Source organism: Acomys russatus, chromosome 31 (assembly GCF_903995435.1).
Source record: "Acomys russatus chromosome 31, mAcoRus1.1, whole genome shotgun sequence".
Taxonomy (NCBI): domain Eukaryota; kingdom Metazoa; phylum Chordata; class Mammalia; order Rodentia; family Muridae; genus Acomys; species Acomys russatus.
Window position 1 is genome coordinate 15,112,399 of NC_067167.1, and position 20,222 is coordinate 15,132,620.

The 20,222-nt window shown below is 39.3% G+C and overlaps 1 long non-coding RNA gene across 1 annotated transcript in view; it reads right to left on the reverse strand.

Moving 5' to 3' along the window:
* The window catches only part of LOC127183686 (uncharacterized), a 64,167-nt gene that overhangs the window by 34,553 nt on the left and 9,392 nt on the right, over nt 1-20,222 (reverse strand). The gene's annotated exons all lie outside the window — the stretch shown is intronic.

A 20,222-nucleotide genomic window follows, 5' to 3' on the forward strand; every position in this document is an offset into this window, starting at 1 on the left:
GATACACATTTAGATGGATTAAAAAGCACCCATCAGAGTTTCCCTTTTCAGATGCCCTTCTGTTCTCCTTTCCTACCCCATTCTGCCTTTGGAACGTGTCTAAGAGCAGAGTCAGGGGTGGGGGCATCTGGCTTCATAGCTGGGTAGCCTGAGACCAACCCCATGGAAGCTATGTTCTGACATGAAGTCATCTCAGCCCGTTCTCTTTGCTCATGAGGACATCACCATGACAAGATTCAAAGTCTCTACATTTGGTTTATTTAGTCTACAAGCCTAAGACAATAAGCTCATATGTTTTTAATATAACTTAAAGTATCCGATGGGAATAGAAAGATATATCCATTTGGGGTTGCGGGGGGGGGGGGCGGAGGGGGAGTTCTAAAATCCCATCAGAATTAGATAGTAAGGACTCGGGAACATTTGAAATGTATTTATATATTCATGCCTATGTTGATCTAGGTTTTTTCTTGAGAGTACTATAATCTTTAGCCTTGATCTCTTGAGGCTGGCATTTTAAAAGAAATGAATCATAAGAGGCAAAAGAACAAAGATGTTGGCGATGTCAGAGGTTGGGGGTTTGTTGAGGCTCAGTTTCAAGGCGAGAAGCTTTGAGAGCCACTTCCACAATGCTTCTTTTGGAAGTGGGCTCCCACTGTCCTGTTGCCTAGTACAGCCCTGGCAGCTCCTTGAGGTCCTAACACATAGTACATACTCCAATCACATACGCTGATACAGAGTGGCTACTTAGCCTATGCGCATCACCTTAATAATGCAGAAGAAGTTCACTCTTCAGGTCCTGTACTGATGAACATGCATTAATTTATTTTTAAATTTATATTTATTTAAAAATGTTTTTAAAAATAAGTTTAAAGATTTTTTTAAATGATGAAAAGACAATTCAAAAACAGGAGGAGTTAAAATAGCCACTTTCAAAAACAAAGCCAAGTGTTTCAACAATTCTCCCATGAAATGATTTGAACTCAGGGAGTCACAATTTGTCTAAAAGACCTTAACTCAGCCTGAGAACATGATTTTTTTCCTCTTAGAAAATTTAAAGAGAATAAAAAATGCTACACGCAAGTATTTTTCACTGCTGTAGGACCTATAAGAAATGGAATGAATTTTATGTCCCCAAAGAAAGAAATTAACAAATGAATGTTGGCATTTGCTCATGGAGATTCATGATGTGTCTATGAGGAAGACTGAGGAAATTGACATTTTAGGATGAAAACTGATTTTCTAGAAGGAACAATGCCTCTCGGGAACCAGAGCCTCCCTCAGCCACTCCTCATCATTCATGGTGCAGGGGAGGGGGCGCTCCAAGAGCCACACTGGTCACGTTCATGTTTACGTATACCCCATACCACCCTCTACTCTAGACTCTGAGTTATACTTAAGATAATTAATACACTGCAGGTGCCCTATGAAATATTTTCAGGTTTCTAGTTCTGACAGCACTGCTCTGTCTCTGAATATCTCAACCCGTGAGTAGTTGAATTCACAGGCACAAGACTGGCAGATGCGGAGCACCAAGCATGTTACAGAGCGTGAGGAAGGACTGCCTCTCACCACGGCAACTGCTCATCCTCAATGGCAGGGCAATCAGCTTGACTCTATGGTAGGACTTTGGTGTTCAAGCAGATGGTCACATGTAAAATCTGTTGCACGTGTTCCAATTTTCATTCTGTGCCTTATTATTACTCTTATAATCACCATATAAATCATTCTTACGTGATTTTGAGTTTTCTATCCATCCCTATAAAGCTAAGTGAGGTATTTTAAAACAAGGGAAATATGGAATTTTCAACCCAAAACACCATGCACAGATATGACTGAGATCGCAAAACTTGCAAAATGAAACAAAAAATGTTCTACAGTAAAAATACTAATAACAGCCCCAAAATATACAAGATTATCAGGGACACAGGTCCCATTAAGAAGGCTGTAAAGGGTTGAATTCATCATGGCTGCCTTCACCACGGACACAGCCTAGAGGAAACATGGCCATTACACCACGGACACGACATAGAGGAAACATGGCCGTTACACCACGGACACGACATAGAGGAAACATGGCCGTTACACCACGGACACGACATAGAAGAAACATGACCGTTACACCACGGACACGACATAGAGGAAACATGGCGTTACACCACAGACACAACATAGAGGAAACATGGCCGTTACACCACGGACAGGACATGACATGGAGAATGGCCTAGAGAAGCCACATGCTCCTGTTCTGCTTGGCATTCGCGTCGCCTCGTCTGACACTTGCTGATCCCTGCTCCCCGTGGCCACAAAGTCCAAACTCAGAGCAGAGCCATCTGGTATCCCTCATCATGATGGGGGCTGTTGTTGTTATATAAACATGGCACAGGGACGTGGGATTCTTCTAGAGGTCGAAGCAGTCAGAGAGAATGAATCACTCTCCATTTAAAGATACTCTCCTGGGACCCTTTGGGGTCTACACAGCGTGACTCAACTGTATATGTTCTTGCTGGTATGCCCTGAATCCTCTCCCATTGGCTCCTGGGACAGTTCTTTCTATTTAGCTCTCTGATGGCTTTTATATGCTTAATCATATCACTCACTCACACACACACACACACACACACACACACACACATACACACACACACTACATATCTATGTGTATACACACACATACATATATATATATATATATATAGGCTTTGACTGAATTTCAGTGAAAACACACACACAAATACACACACACATACATATGTTGCCTTTCAGAACATTAAGCATATAAGTTAATGCCTGGAATTCCCTCCTCAGGGGTCTGAGGTCCTGTCTTCTTGCCATTCTTAGATCTTAAGTTATCACCTCTGAGACTTTGGGAACGTTAAACCTCATTAGGACTTAGTCAACAACGACATACTGTAATACTATGACAGAGGTTGCACATGCCAGCTGCTTAGCATACAGTTGGTATCCAATAGATGCCCCATCACTAACACAGCACCAACAGAATCACTGGGAATCAAACTCTGTATTTCAAGAGCTGCAAAGGACCCAGGGTGAAGCTTCCTGAATCGACTCAGAGGCTGTCTTTCTCCATTGATTAATACCAACAATAATACAAGTGATAATATCTAATTCAATGAGAAGTAAGAATGAAAGGTGTAATTACAAAGTACAACATAGTAAATGATGTAGCCAATTACTATTGCTCTGCCTTCCAGGCTAATTGGCTAGTAATTTGCTGTTGCTTAACTCATTTCAGTCAAAACAAATAAGGACCTTTAAAGTGAAAACCTGGGAATATGCAGACACAGTGGATATATATGGCAGGTGTACATGTAACACATGAGATCAGTCTACATATGTTCACATGTGATTGGTGATACATGGGAAGAGCCTAGATGCAGCACTGCCTGTAAGAAAAGAAGATGTACCTATAATGACGGCATGCGGCTACTAAAACAAATTAAGACATTCTGAGATGACGCTCTTTACATGATGCACTTTAAAGCAAAGAATGGCACAGAGCCACGCATGCTGTGTGCCATTTTATTGTATAAGACTATTGTATTTAATTTATATATTGGGAGACTAGCTGTTAAAATTATGCCAGGAATTGTTTAGGATGGATGCCTGAAAAGGGAAAGTCTTGGAACAGAAAGAATTACTTTTCACAGTGTGTATATACTTTCCAGATGTACAAATTTCAGATATAGATAGAAGATATAGGTAGAGACATAGATAGAGATACATACGTATACATTTTGTGATATATTATAGCTGCATACACACATATGTGTAGTTTAAAAAATATTAACATGTAAAAAATTGTAAAGAAAGGCCATTGTTCTTGCTTGAATGGGAATTCATTTCAATTTCTATATAAATTGTTCTAGAAATTTCCATTCCCATAACTATGAATGGTATTCAGAGTTTGAATGAGGAGTGCCTGAGTGAAGAGCAGGGCACAGAGCATTTTATGTCCACTTGTGCCATAACCACCTCACTGCCTCTTGCTTCCAACCCTCGTTTCAACACTACTGTCAATGCCACTTGTTGCATGGCTTGGTTTCCTTCATCTACTAAATGTCAAAATGTTTACATGCCTGCATCATGTCCTCTCTCCAAGAATGCCTTTCTTAGACAAGATTTAATTCAGAGTGAGGGATTCAAACTATATTCCCATATTCTATCCAATTCTAGAATCATATCAAGTAAGGAGCTCTCTTCTTGTGTACAAACATACAAATGTTTGCTGTCAGAGAGAGACATTAGAACATCTAGATGCCAGAAGAATAAAGAGCTTAGGGCTTCTGGTGAGACAAATGACACATAACACATGTTCTAGGTTTTCAATAAAGTGTGAACGGGTAACTTCAAATCTTGGCATGCACTTAAAACCCAAGGCATCCCTTGGTTTCCCAAATATGCAAATATGCCAATATAACGTTCATTGCAAATATCATCTCAAGGTCCCCTGGTACTCACCTAAGAATACATCAAGGGTCACATTTTCCACCATTCAAAGGAAAAATGTGTTTCTTAATTTTTAAAGGTACAACTACCAATTCAACTGCCTTGGGCATAGCTGGTTCTAACCATTGGAAGACCCAGATTGGTAAGAAGCTATGGTCTTGGGTAGCCCATTGCTTCAATTGTCTCATCGTAAAATATCTACAGGGCTTAAAGGAGAAAGGCCATTGCTAAACGCATTAGTTCACAGGCGAGATGATGTGGTCAATACCTGAGGGTACTTGATAACTAATGGGTTGTCTTGGCAACAGTAGCAGCAACATTGCCACCATCCTCCCCTGGAGGGGGAGACCTGGTGGCACTCAGAGGAAGGACAGCAGGTTGCCAAGAAGAGACTTGATACCCTATGAGCATATACAGGGGGAGGTAATCCCCCTCAGGAACAGTCATAGGGGAGAGGAATAATGAGAAATGGGGGAGGGGAGGGAAGAATGGGAGGATACAAGGGATGGGATAACCATTGAGATGTAACAAGAATAAATTAATAAAAAAATTCATCAGTGTAATGAATGTGGTATAACTTTGACATGTGCTAATTATCATTGCAGAAAAAAAATTCACAAAATTCTTAATAAATTTAGAACAAAAAAAAAAAAAAAAGAGAATGGTTGAAATAATACTCTAAATTTCACAGTCTAGCATTAGGATACAATCTTGCAAGAAGGCATATAGTTTGATTTTGATTTTGTTTCCCTTTTCAGGATTTCCCCTGCTGAAATCTATAAGAAAGCATTTATAATACTAGCAAGAGTAACATAGACTCAAAATATATTTGTAGAAAATTGTACCCATGAAGCAATACTTTGCTTCATATAAACAGTGCATTCTGATATGTGTAATCTTTTTATTACTTACTTTAAGTTATTTAGTGGAGTTCAGGACTTCTGTTTCCATATGTGTATGTGTGTCTGTGTGTGTGTGTGTTTGTCTGTGTGTGTATGTGTGTTCATGGGGGGGGGCAGGTATTGCATGTGTATAGAGGACAGATTGAGTTCAGGGACCTTGCTTGGTTTCTCGACCTTGTATATTAAGACAAGATCTATCATTTGAGTTCAGAGTTCACCATGCCAGCTACTCTATGCAGCTAGTTTGCTTTGGGGATTCCCTTCTGAGCACTGGAAATACTGGCACCATCAGAAGGAGTGCTGGGATATGAACTCGGCCCACTGGGAATACAGGCAGGCCTTCACATCCACCAGACATGTGCGTGGGTGCTGGGACCTGATTTCCAGCTCTCGTGGGTGTGTCGCGGGTACTTTACCAAGTGAGTCATCTTCCCAGAGTCACCATGACATTTTAACTGGTTATTCATATTTGTGGTCTTAAAAATGACAAGCACTTGGCCAACTCTGGGACCTGAACCTGTTCCTCTGAAAGTTAATCACTACAAAAGATATCCAAAGAGTGACATTACAATGTGACAGCCACAGGACCGAAAGGAGTCTATACAAGGGCACCCTGGTGTCAGTCCTTCGGGAGAAACCATCTCTTCATCAACAAATTTGATAAAGATGTTTTCCCTAGTACCTTTTCCTGGAGATAAATGCAAACATTGGGAGGCTTAGAGTGATGAAGGCAATTTTCACTGCTCAGTTACTACTAGGAACGAATAAGAAAGCAAACGAGGCATGAAGTAGGTCAGACATGAATAAGCACATGGGCCTACATAGGATACTTTATCATTTTTTAATACAAATTCTAAGGTAGGAAGTTCTATTTCCCTAAATGTTACATCAATAGTCTGAACAGCCATTATTCCATGCTTTCAAGACCATATATTCAAAAAAACATCACACACACACACACACACACACACACACACACACACACACACACACACACACAATCCCCAGTGACTTAATCTGTCTTGACCAATTTCATGTGGGGGAGGCCAAAAGAAAGCCTTTAAGAAGTTCAAACAGCTGGGAATCGTTATAGGCTAGGGTATGGACATGTCTTCTCACCATTTGAAAAGTGTAGAAATCGGGTGTGTGAGTTATCAAACCAAGCAAGAAAAAGTGTAGGAAACTGTGCAAAACACTGAAACCACAGGTCTGTGCTTGACCGAGGCCCAGATCCTTCCTCTCCAGGTGAAGCATTAATTGGCTGAATAAATAAAACTGTGTCTCAGTGGGCAGCAAGACGGACCTAGTAGATAGAGTGAAGCTGTCTTCGGTGCATCTCTGAGCAGTTGTGCCTACAGAAAGATTGGGTGACCTTTCACATCTCCTTCCTGCAGAGTTATCCTAAGACTCCATAAGAGAACTGAAAATAGCCTTGCAAATCTGTGTTCAGAGTTGGCGATTTAACAGGAGCTTGAGGGTAGACCACAGCTGAGAGAGCTATAAAGCCTCCACTTACCAGGAAACTGGGACAGAGGGGAAGGCATCCTATTGGGACTCTAAATGAGTGACGCATGGGAGAACAGCAAAATAAAAGGATCCAGAGGGTCCTAGAAATCTACAAGTAGAACAATATGATAGGCAGATTTGGGCCCAGGGGTCCCGCTCAAACTAAGGCACCAGCCAAGGACAATACAGGAGGTAAACTTTAAACCCCTTCCCAGATCTAGCCAATGGTCAGAATATTCTCCACAGTTGAGTGGAGAGTGTGATACGACTTTCTCACATACTCTGGTGCCTCACATTTGACCATATCCCCTGGAGGGGGAGACCTGGTGGCACTCAGAGGAAGGACAGCAAGTAGCCAAGAAGAGACTTGATACCCTATGAGAATATATAGGGGGACGTAATCCCCCTCAGGAACAGTCATAGGGGAGGGGAATAATGGGAAAATGGGGGGGGGGGAGGAATGGGAGGATACAAGGGATGGGATAAACATTGAGATGTAACAAGAATAAATTAATAAAAAAAAAAAAAAAGGAAAAAAAAAAAAAAAAAAAAAAAGACAGTATTGTAATCACGGGCATGAATCAAATTCTTTATGAGTTTTGTTTTATCGTCTAGTGTTTCTAAGGAAGATGTATATTCGCTAAGAGTTATTAGTACGTTTCATTCACATATGTTGAGATAAATTCTGCCGTTAAACAGAGCAGACAGAGTGGCCAACCACATCACCATTTTCCTCTCTGGGAGACATTTGCATAACGCTCAAAGGCCTCTGGCTTTTAGGAGACATCAATTCTTTGCTCAGCTGGAATTATTCTGACAGCTTCAACATGACATTATCATCACAAGATCATGGAATACTTAAAGAAAAATGAAGCTCCACGAGGATTAAAAGTAAAAATAATACAAGTCTCTAAAAGGCTAGATTAATATCAAAGTTAATTCACATAAAAGTTGACACCTTAGAGTTCTGCTAGTCATCATCTGTGTTTTCAGGGACATGACCAAAACAAAAACCTTTATTATTTCGCAACATTCCTTAATATGTCTCTACTCCCACTTCACACCAGAACATACACATTTCACTTTAAATATCTAATTTGGAAAACAATGAGATATTAGCATCCTATCCTGAAACTGAGATTTCTTTGGATCATTTGTTCTGATTCAAATGATCTTCTGTGTACCCCAGGTTTCCCCATTCTCATAAAAAGGGGGAGTAAAACATTTTTAAAAATAAAAATAAAAAAAGGGGGAAGTATCTTTTGATCTTCATATTTTTTGGTAAAATCTTGAAGTAGGCTTTGGTTTTTTTCCCCTACAATGTGGTCGATTAATAAGCTTTAATGCTATTATACCAACTTACAAAATTGCAAAGACTGATGATTGTGATTTTCTTTGCATGGGACCTTACTCCATCCAATACATACATACCAGTTGGTACCTAAATACTCTCAAATCTGGTAGTCTTGTCCAGAGTAGTGAATTACATTGCTTTTTTTTTTTTTTTTTTTTCCAAGAAAACTCACCATGACACAAAGGGGGAAATGGGGTTTTTGTCTGAGTTTTAAGTGGCAATGTTTGTTTGTTTGTTTGTTTGTTTTTGCTTTATAATTATGGATTTATTCATGGAACACCAGCTAGTATTGAAGTTTGGAAGACTGCATTAAGAAGAGAGATGAAACAGATGCGCTACACAGCTAAGATCAAAGAGCCCCATCAATTCATTCCCAGAGTCAAAATCCAGCTGAGCCTTAGAGCCCTGTCTGCATATTAAGAAAGGTTGCCTAAAACATAAGGATTAAGCAGATGAGCTGTCTCCTGCAGAGGCACGGGAGGGAAGCCCCACTGAAACCTGAGTAAAGACACTCTGGAAGCTCACACCCGCTCCTCCCCAACCAACCAACCAACCAAGGGGACCCTAACGTGGTCAAAGACATCACCAGCTTTAAAGAAAGGGAAAGCATGTCTGGTATACTCCCTTTTATTCTTCCAGACAATTTCATCCCCGGCAAATGACAAATTAATAAATTGCTTCCATTTCTCCAAGGTGACTCATTCAGTGCCTGACTTTCAAAATAAGAGAGAAAATAGATGATGAAACGTGCCTTGAAATCTTATTGGGAGAGGACCACCTTCGTGAACTTCATCTTCCTCAAATGAAATGGGTGTGTGTGTGTATGTATGTGTGTGTGTGTGTGTATGTGTGTGTGTGTGTGTGTGTGTTTAAGACAATCTTACAAACATTGCTCAATAGAATTCCATTTTGCATCTTCAAAGAGTATTATTTTTAGTCACACGAACAAAACCTCAAATGTTATATAAATATATTGCCAAGTTCTTATGACAACACAAATCGTGTAACTTAGCTATGCTCTGAGAATACTTCACAGGGATTAAAAAATTGAGTCTATGCCTGTGTCCTTTGTTCTAATGACCTTAGTATAATGTTAGCTTTATAAATCCTGATGAATTATTCTGAAAATTAAAATAATTTTCTTTGAAGAGAACTGAACTACTTTTAGAAAGTTCATCAAGGTAGGTCTTTAACAGTACAGAATGACAAGTGGATGCTAGTACTGATTTATAAGATGAATTTCAAACAGCATCTAGAAGCTCTATCTTTGGTGCTGATTAACTTTCTCAAGCACTGAACATCCTGTGAGGTAAATATGCAGCTAGCACACTCAATAAAAAAAAAAATTGGCAAGCACTAGCTTTTGTTGTATTCACCAAAATAAGGAATGTGCAATTAGAGGCTAGAGCATCCTGGTCTCCCTGGAGTGGGACTGAAGGGCAGGCTTTGTCTTGCTGTGGACTGTGTCATTCCTTTTCTCATCCAACCATGTGTGTGGAGTGGACAATGTGAGGGACATAGAGAACAATCACACACACAACACAGGCAACAAAGTGAAACCCTTCTGAATGCCACACATGAAACAGGAGACACTTAACAATAGTAGCCCATTGCGGGAAACATACAGTGGTCACTTGTAAGAGGTGAGATTAGGTTTAGGACTCTGTAAGGAAAGACAGAGGCTTTCCTAGTTAGGAGGGATAGAGATGGAGTGGGCTACACTCTACTGCTGTGAGCAAGTCGGCGACTCTATTTGACTAGGAAGTTGAGAAAGAGATGTGCTCATCGAAAGATCACAAACCTTAGTACAAGGAGTCTTCAGAACTCTACAGGCAAATTAAATTTTCTTTCCAAGTCTTTCTCAATATACACACTTGGGGTTCATCTGGCAAGCATTTTGCTCGAATGTTCAAGTTACAGGAGCTACTTCATCAATCAAGACTCTAAAGCATTAGAGATTTGAATACATCTATGGGATACTTTATTTTAATTTCTCTGGGGCAGCAGGAAACCTTAAGAGCATTTTCTAAGATGAGCACTAGAAGAGAGAAAAGAGAGACTCTGAGCAAAAGTTACAACCTAACTCCTTGCTTTTATTTAGATATATAGTAGCAATAATTATTTTTTGCCTAAAGTAAACATCAATATTTTCACTTTTTTTCTTAAAGGCATAAGCCAAAGTCTCATCATATTTTTTTTATATGTTTGAATGTTCTGGATTATTTTTAAGAATTACTTTGTCATTCAGCTGATGTCAGCAGAAATTTTTCATTAGGCCATATTTTAACAGAATATATTCAATTCTGCTTCTCATAATTCTAGCTCAATTGCCATTTTCAGAAGCTATACCTTGATTATGACCATTCACAAAAATAAATGTTAGGTTGGGAGACTATTAGAAAAAATAGCAAAGTATCCATAACACTCTCAGATGGTTATAAGAAGAGAAGTAATATTCAGTACGGGTGAAGATTCTGGGATGAAACAACCCATGGAAGCTTAGGATGATCTATGATTTAAACAGTCACTTAAGGTTCCCATTGTGTGTACTCTCCAGCAACAATAAAGCAGAGAGTCTGGCCCACATTAGAAAAGCAGCTCCAGTGTCACATGCTACAACATGATAGTCGGATAACCAAGGACACATAAACATGTAACATGGGAGACTATTAACAAGTACAGAAGTATGGCAAGGGACACAGCAAGGCACACACAAACATTTCAGATCTATGCAGTGATAATCTCAAGTTCTGAAAAAATATCTACGCTACTGTGAAATGACGTTCAGGATAAACCATTGATTTGAAAGAGCAAATTACATTGAACTTTGTCATATGACTTTTAAGGTAAACAGATATCAAGAATATTGATATCTGAGTTTTAGTTTTTCAGAAAATCCTTCACTCACAACGGACACAAAGAAAGGAGCAATAATAAAAGCCTACCACTGCAATTGCACACTACAATATCATTTTAATTTCTTAACAATGAAAAAACACTTTTGTCTCAAAAATAAACTTAAAAACAAAAACATGTTAAATTTCAAATAGTTTTATAATGTATAACTATTTGAAAAAAATTAAATGTTCACCAGGGATCTTCAAAAATTTCAGACAGTCATGTCACAAAGATTGGTAGAAGGGGAGCCTGGTGTCTCTTCCCTTTGCTTAATTAAGCCTTATATCCTAACGCATTATAGCCCTTATAAATCCTTTAGGAAAGTTAATTCACATACTGACTTCTACATTACAGAGAGCCTTTTATCTTAATTAATCTATCAGTTTTATCATTGATGGAAGAGACTTTGTGTTTACAATTCTCAAGAAACAGAATTTGAAGTAAATGCCTACATATGGTGCCTGAATTCCTAGACTAAATTCTACCACATAACCATTTGATGAATAAGCTCACCCTCTACTCATTCCCTGACTTAACATGAGGAGGCGTCTAGTTCTCATGGGATACTGTTGCTTGAACAGGAAGCAGTTAATAGCAATTCATCCTGAATAGGATGTTCCATAGATATCATTGAAACCAGTAATTCTTCTTGGGCAAAAAGAACCTTTCTCTAGACTCATCCTAACAATTCTTAAAGAAAGATAAAAAATGTATGAATTTTTAAAGTTAGGAAAATGTCTTTGAGAATTTAAACATTTTTCATAAATAATTTAATTCTGCTGTGAAACACTTATTTTTTTTTCATTTTCAAGTAGTTGGTTTTAATCAGAGCTGAGTTTGGCTCCAATGTTAAGAAATTTTGACTTAATTTATATCATAACTATTTGATAATTAGGCTTTCCTTCATGTTCAAGACAGGGACCAGCTTCACCATGCCTAATCAGGAAACACTGACAACAAAAAAAGGTACAATTTCAAGGTTCCATAGGGTAGAACCACAGTAAGCACACCGCCTCATCATACGTTACTTTTAAAGTCATATTTTAAAATGCGGGCATACTTGAGCAAGTGCTCTTCATTCATTGAGTTATTGGATAAAGTTATTCTCCTGCAAATGTAAAACCTGAAAGTTGAGGAAAATGAAAAAGTAATAGCGAAGGTGTCTGTAAGCACAGGATAAAAGGAAATAGTCAACTCTAGATTCTGCCACAAATCTCTAACAAATTGATACCACATCTCCCTGACCTGACTTTCAGAAAGTCTTGGAATCCAAAAGAAAAACCCTCTGATGTTTCTTCCTCCTGTACCTTCCGTATATATTTAAATATTTTTTAACCTCATCGACGCCCCTCTTTCTCTACTTATCCCAATCCTGGGGTTCATCACTCTGCATCACATATTGATAAATATAAGAGCTATAGCATGCAGCATCCCATAGCACATATAAGTAGATCAAGACTCACCAGTGGCCATGTGCTCTGCTAGTGGAGAGTTTTCTGAAAACTAAAGCTCAGTCACAAACATGTACAGGCACACGTCACTGCTCACCTTGAAGTCAGGTGACATAGTTTAATCTAATTTGTTCTTTCAAAAAAGATGGTTTATCTTGAACATAAGATAAGCCATTTCACAGTAGCACAAAATTTTTTTTTCAGAATTTGAGATTATCATCACACGGATTGTAACGGTATGTGTGTCCTGATGTCTCCCTTGACTTACTTCTGTACTTACAAGTTGCCTCCTATGTTTCTGCAAGTGCGTGCTTACGTGAATGTGTGCCTTTTGTTATCTGTATATTGTGCGTTTTATGTAACTCTGTGGTTGCTTTTCTAGAGCTCGCATTTGCTCACAGTCAGGAAAGATTGTGCTCATTTAGCGGATATTTGAGGACTTGTACTATGTGTTGTATACTATATTGGGTACAATGCTAGTTGGTGAAGATAGGAAATAGATAAATAGGTACATTCCTAAGAAAGCATAGACTAATCCCTTCCTTCCTTCCTTCCTTCCTTCCTTCTCAGAGAAAACAAGGCTATGATATCTCCTGTCAATGTTTCTACCTCTACCACAGTTTGTTTCAACCTCTCAAACACTATTTGCTTCTAATGTCTCTTCATTCCCTCTAGTGGTCTATATAACTTAAGTATACATTTTTTTTATGATATAAGCAATATCCCTTAGTGTTAAATTAAAAAACATCGAGCAGCAAGGCAGAATAATAAAAACATATTAATGCCCGGTCTAGCTCTACTTTAACTATTAAAAAAATTAGAGTGAAAATGAGACCAGTTGAATTTTAAATGTATGCTGCATAAATCACATTAGAAACATTGAGTACTCCCCATAGGCTTGTAATATTTCAAATTAGCTTTCCATTGATCTCGATTTACTTCTGGTCTAACTCAAGCATGCTCAAGTAGGCTGGGGGCCATGTCATAGCTTGAGCTTTGAAGGCTATGACTACTAACTTGCTTAAAAGTTTTAACAAAAGCAGAACCTCTCAAAGTACTGAAATCTGTCTAGCTCGACAATGTTTAAGCTGTTGCAAAATGTTTCATTCTTTCTTGTAATATAATTTCTACTTCATCAGCAGCAAAAGAATTCATTAGCTTCATTATTAATTCATGTTTTATTTCATTTTTGTAAGGCCCATGTTTGTCTCACTGAGATCAGCTCTCTCGCTGCGTGTGTTCCATAAAATATAATCAATCTCTATTATGGTCATGAAAATGGTATTTGTCACTTTGCTGAGGAAAAAAAATCAATATATCATCCAAGGCTGAACAGGCATTTAATGCAATGAATTGAAGACTATTAGAGAAATTTAGCTTGCCAAGAGTTTAGGACAAACTAATCGAAATCCAGAAAATTCACTCAAGAGTTTGCTGATGAAATACACAGATACGCCATAGAAATTAATCCTGGGCCATTAAAATAACCTGTCATTTCTAATCCTGGCAAGAAAATGGATTTAGACAGTCAAATCTCTAAGGGCCACCATTTAAAAATTAAATTCACATATCATATACCCTTTTTGTGAACAATGCTGGTAAATAAGAAAAGGTTTCATTTCAGTTCTCTGTAGAATCTACTGGACAGAGAGGTAATTCTAAAACTGCAGAACCTGAAACGCTATAACCTATATGTGTACTGTCATGTAGGAACTTGTTGGCTCTGGGGGCCTAGACAGGTGGGCTCAGTCAGTAAAATGTATTGTTATGCAAGAATGAAGAGTCTGAAATCCAGAGGCCTTGTAAGAAGGCTGAGGGTGATGATGCTTGCAATCCCAAGAGCTAGAGGATTCCCATTGGTCAGGCCATCTAGCCTGCTTGATGACTTCTAAGCTAGCGAGAGATTCTGCTACAGAAGATGTCAACGGTACCTAAGGTATAGCATCCGAAATTTTCCTTTGGCCTCCCAAGGATGTGCATGCATGCATACACATGCAAACCCATCCATATACACAAATGTAATAATTAATTAACAATTAACTAATTGTCTCCGAGTTTTGAGAAGCTATACCTTATAGATCACAAATGGTCTGAGAGACTTGGAGACTCTCAGGCACACGAGGCCCACTCTCCACTCAGACATACCCTTGACCCTGCCCTTCTGGCGTTGACTTAATTACCTTCAGCAAAGATGAAGCTGGTTCCCCATAGACACCTTATTTACAGAATAACTCTTATAATCAGAAGAAATGTACCAATTTTTAAAAGCAGCTACTCCTTAATTCTACTCTTACGTTGTAATTTCAGAAACTGGGCCCATCACTTAGCCATTACTTCAGCTGCTAAAAGGCCCTAGTCAAGTGAGATTTCTCCTGACTCTTGATGGATGCCACCTGTCAAGTTCTTTTACCCACTGCTTACAGACACCCCACCTTCCTCATATTCTTTGTTCAGGAAATTACTCCTTAAGAATCTAAACAAGAACATTTTTTTGTATGTGCTGGATATTATCTTGTTGGTTTAGATGAAATTTCAATAGCTGGCATTACATTAAAAATACGTAAACAGTAGCGCATTGAGCATGAAGGAGTGGCCTCCCTTAGGCTAGGCCTCCATCATGGATTCAGTCACTTTACATTTGTCGCTCTATAGAGCCATGATTCTCAACCTTCCTAATGCTATGTGACCCTTTATACAGTTCCTCATGCCATGCTGACCCCAGCCATAAAATTATTTCCATTGATATTTCATAAATGTAGTTTTGCTACTATGATGAATCGTACTGTAAATATCTGTGTTTCCCAACGGTCTTAGGCAACCTCTGTGAAAAGTTTGTTCAGCTCCCAAAGGGGCTGCGACCCACAGGTTGAGAACCGCTGCTATACAGTTTTCAGCTCCAAAATAAATGCCATCGTCTGTAGGTTAATCAACTCTGGTTTGAATCTTATGGTAATCAGTTATTTCATTTGGTCTTCTAAATAGCAGCCATTCCTACAGGAGACAACTGAGACATGGTAAGACAGATGTTATTTCTTGGATAACATCATGAGGAACACGCAAGATCAGGTGTCTTAGAATTCAGACCCTAAATTGTTTTCTTAGTGAATCTGCAGTGAGGTTTTAATTCGGGATCAGATAGCATACACCAGACCATAATTAAATTAGTCTTTCCTTGAATATAAGATAGAATAGAAATTATTATCATTACCTAGCATTCTTTGGTCTCCTTTTTAGAAACTTGTATTAAGAGCATTTTCTAGAAAACTCTGCTGTTTAAACAACACGAGGTTGGGTTGAGTTTTATGAATGAGAAATTATTTTTAAAATGCACCAGTCACCTGTGGTGAGGCTCTGCAAGTCCTGTAGTCCTTTCACTAGTCCTTACAATTTTTCCTAGATCTTTGTAAGGAGGTGTGAGAAGGAGCCGGAAGGAAAGCCTTTCCTGAAGAGGTGACAATGTCCCCCAAAAATTCAAACAGAAAAAAAATAGAAAATGTATTAAAAAATAGAAAACCTACATACTTGCTTGATGGAAGTGATGCCAACAGACCAGTGATGAATTAAAATTTTAAGCATCTTTTCCATGTCACTGCAGCAGCTTTAGCCCTACTCCTGTTCAACTGCGGGACTGGCGGGTGCCACACGGAGTGAACATTCCTGATTAATATTGATCTCATCTATTCCTCTGCAGCAAGTAGAGCATGGTGGGAAAAAAGATTCAGGATATTCTAACTGAGGAATGCAAGCAACTGCCATTTGCTTGAAAACGCCCCTTGCAGACAGGGTGGAGGTGTACTGAGAGAAACGGCCCAATGGAGACTTCGAAAAATGGTATTCTCTTAACGATCGCGGAGAACGAGAACTTCTTATTAAATAACAGCTCATGATAGTCCATCCTTATCTGTGACAGACGCTGTGGCTGCTTGTTTCATTTTATGGCTTGCTCAATTACAAAGCAAATAAGTGACTCACAGAAATCACTCATTAGATGACAGCCATCTTTTCTCTGTGAGCTTCATATGCCTCTCAGTTTTATAACCCGAATTTCATAACACCTTCATCAACTGCTGACACCACCAGAAAACTCTTCTTTGTGGAAGTGTGGCTAGAAATTTGCACCAGAGTTGATTGTTGTTTTCATTTATTAAGCCACGGAAAAGAAATACATCCACTTAAATGAATTTCTTTATAGTCAACACGATGGAAAGTTACAAGAGCTCATCCTTAAATATGTATCCTTTATTATAAGACTCAGAGTAGCATTGAGTATACGTGTATATTGATAAAGCAGTAGCTCCTGATTAGCTTATGCAAAAATCTTTGCTGACTACTCTTTCTGCATCTGACACTATACAAGATGGCGGGGACTTGACTAAATGCATCTTGATCCCCTTGTTCAGGTCACTGTAGCCTAGTTGGCAAGTCAAACTGAAAACCAAAGCTTCAGTACATTGGGATGACAATAGCATCAGAGACTGATGAATAAGCCTGACCTTACTAGCGTTTGTCTCTAGAATGATCTGACTTCACTCAGTAAGAGAGGAGTAGATAGCAGAGGAAAGGAAAGAGATGGAGGAAGGGTTCAGTAGAAGACTGGGAAGGAAGTGAGGCAGAGGGAGAAGTTGGGTGGAACGCTTGGGTTGTTGACCTGTGAGGATATGATTGTCAGATCATTTTTTCCTAAGTGGAAGGCTCTCAGTCTGAATCTGGAGGAAAACACAGGTATTTTTATGCATAGTTCACTGAGGCTCTGAGATACAACGTGGTGTATTTGGATTTAAGCGGTTGTGGGCCGAACGGAAACAGTGAGTTCAGCATCTGCCACACTGTATCATATTGTGCAGATCATATTAATGGAAATTCTTTTTATACTCGAAGGCCCACAGTGGGGTCTTCATAAGTAAATCGGTAATGACCTCTCCCCAGAGGTCAGGCCAGATTATCCCATACAACAGCATACAGTGGGAAATGCAAGCAATTTCAGAGATAGCTGTTACTATAAAGGCTTGATGATCCCCTGGCTAAAAGCCTTTTCAAAAGGTGAATTTTCTGAGAATTCATTTTACCGTAATATCTCAGAAAAGGTAAGCCAGAGACTCTTTACTTCACCGATGTTGCCTTACACAATGAAGAATCTAGTAAAGAAAAAAAAAAAGAAAAAAGAAAGAAAGAAAGAAAGAAGAAGAAAAAATGATTCCTGTCTAAATATTTGCCTTCTTTTAAAGCTGCCTTGGAAGAAGTTAAGACATGCTGCCTACATCTCTGAGACTAGAGAAGGAGAAATTGGGGCAAGCCTTGAGCATTTGAGTCTCTACCCACCAGGACATGCCCTCTACCTTGCTCCTCTTCTGTGTTTCTGTTCTGCCCCATTGTCCTTCTGCCACGCTTCTGATGAGCAGCCCACTCTGGGTAAATTGACAGAAGCTCTTCTCTCTACTTCTCATGCCAAGCTACTCAATGATGCTGCGAGGAATGAAGTCCTGGCTAGAGGTTGCCACCAAAGAGGTATGGCCTTGGGTTTTAGTGTGACACTGCACTACTCCCCAGGAATGGCTCCATTCACATCTCCTCAGTTCCTTTCTATGGCCCTGGTCCTCCAAGCAGATGCTGCACAGGTGTCTGTAGTGGTCTTCTCAGGGCTCCGACGGCCATCTTGCTTCATGCCGCCTGAGGACCAATGAACTCTAGAGGTAGATTTTTTTTTTTAATTAAATTTATCCACTTCCTGTCTTGGAAGAGAGAGAGATAGTCCCATTTTCTTCCAAGGACCCTCTTCCAGCTCTAAGTAGCTATGCAGATAATGTGTGTTTCTTCTTCCCTTCCTTCACAAGTACCTCTCTCTGGAATGGCCGCCTTTTTTCAAAGGGCTTCCTTTGGTCTTATCATCGCTTAACACTCCCTCTCCTTTCTGTATTTCAACACCAGACTAGTAGAAACTGTAAGCTGCCCGCCACTGCTGACTTAGCTTCCTCAAGTCATGACATTATTCTGCCGCTTTCCACTAATTCACTTTTTCTGAGATAAGCATAAACTACATCATTTCTCACCAAAGCCTGGTGCTACTTATGTCTGTCTTTTTATACCACTTCTAACCTAGTGAACCTTGACACCAGAGTTCCTCTCAGCATAACAGCCATTTTTGTTTGGTTTCCATGTTATAACTCTTGCCTAAGTCCCTCTTGCTTCATTCTGTACCCACTGACATATTCTTTTATTTTATTGATCCCTTAAAACTGACAAGGGTTCCGGTGTTCCAACAGCACTGTGGTACACTTCCTCATGCTCCTATTTATTCTCTTAGAGTATGGGTCAAGGAACACATGGCTGGTGACAAGCAAGCACCAATTCCTCTACCCAGTAATGAGTTGGGAAGCAGAAATAAGAAAGCAAAGGCTATGTGCTGATAATTCTTTTAGGGAAATGTCTTAATGCCATGCTACAAATGTTGACCTAAATTAAGAAGCACATTTTTGAGAGAATGGGTCTTCAAAGTTTAGAATAAGACTAACTGTTAAAATGCGTGTCTAATGCATTCATAATCAGGTACTAACGCCGGACTTCCAGTTTAGCTTATGATCCAGCGGGTAAAACCATAAACAATCAACAAGTTTTGCATTTCTTGTTCAGCTTAAAATTCCTAGCACTCCATTAAAGAATAAGCACGAGAATTGTAGTTGTCTGTTTGTGGTTTGAAAGAGGGGCCAAGCATTGAGTAGCAAGAAAAAAAAAATGAGTTTCAGAAGGTTCAATTTTTACATCAAAATACAGAGTGGAATGGGTAGATGGGTTGAGTGAGAAAAAAAGTCACAGCCCACAGAACTGTGCCAGGCTCTGGTTTGGACCCCAAGGCCATATATGAGGAGCTGCCTGAACATTTTAATAAGGAAATGGCACATTCAGTTCCGCAGTCAGCAAATCTGGCTCTGAGGGTTGCATTAAATTTTATAGACGAGGGAGAAAAGATGAGAAAGTAAGCAGGTTTTAGTGAGGAAAATGTCTCAGCTGTCTAGTGAAATGGAACGTCAAGCCTACCACCCACACTACTCCATGTTGTGGCCCCATGTTCTTTTAGTATACCAAAGAGCGCGGTTTACTAATGTGACAATGACAGTTCAAATGATGGGGGAATATATGACTGGCTTTCCCTTATTCATCTGTACCTCAAGATATAGTATCCTGGTTATAATTCATACATTTTTGTGTATGTATGTTTGTTTGTGTGTGTGTGTGTGTGTGTGTGTGTGTGTGTGTGTGTGTGTGTGTATTTCACATTGATCCATAATTTTCTTGCTTAGTGTTTGAGCTAGGCAGACATATACCTGGACAAGAATTTCAATTTGTAGCTTTAACTTCAAATCTTTAAAAGCTTCGGCCCATGACAGTTTTAAAGGCAATGCCGTTTTAATGGTGGCAACCTATCTTGCCAGATAAAGAGCAACTGACATTGACCAAGGCCTGCTTATTTGCACCATCCTAAGCATATCTCTATTTGTGTGAAACGTGTGGCCTTCTGCGTGGGGATGGAATATATGTCAAAACCAAACACTGACATCTGACATCTACCCAGCCTCCCTCTTGGCATATAAGGAGTTTTGCTGCCTTCACACTTCAGCTGGCATTTCCTTCAGCGTTGGTGTTTATGAC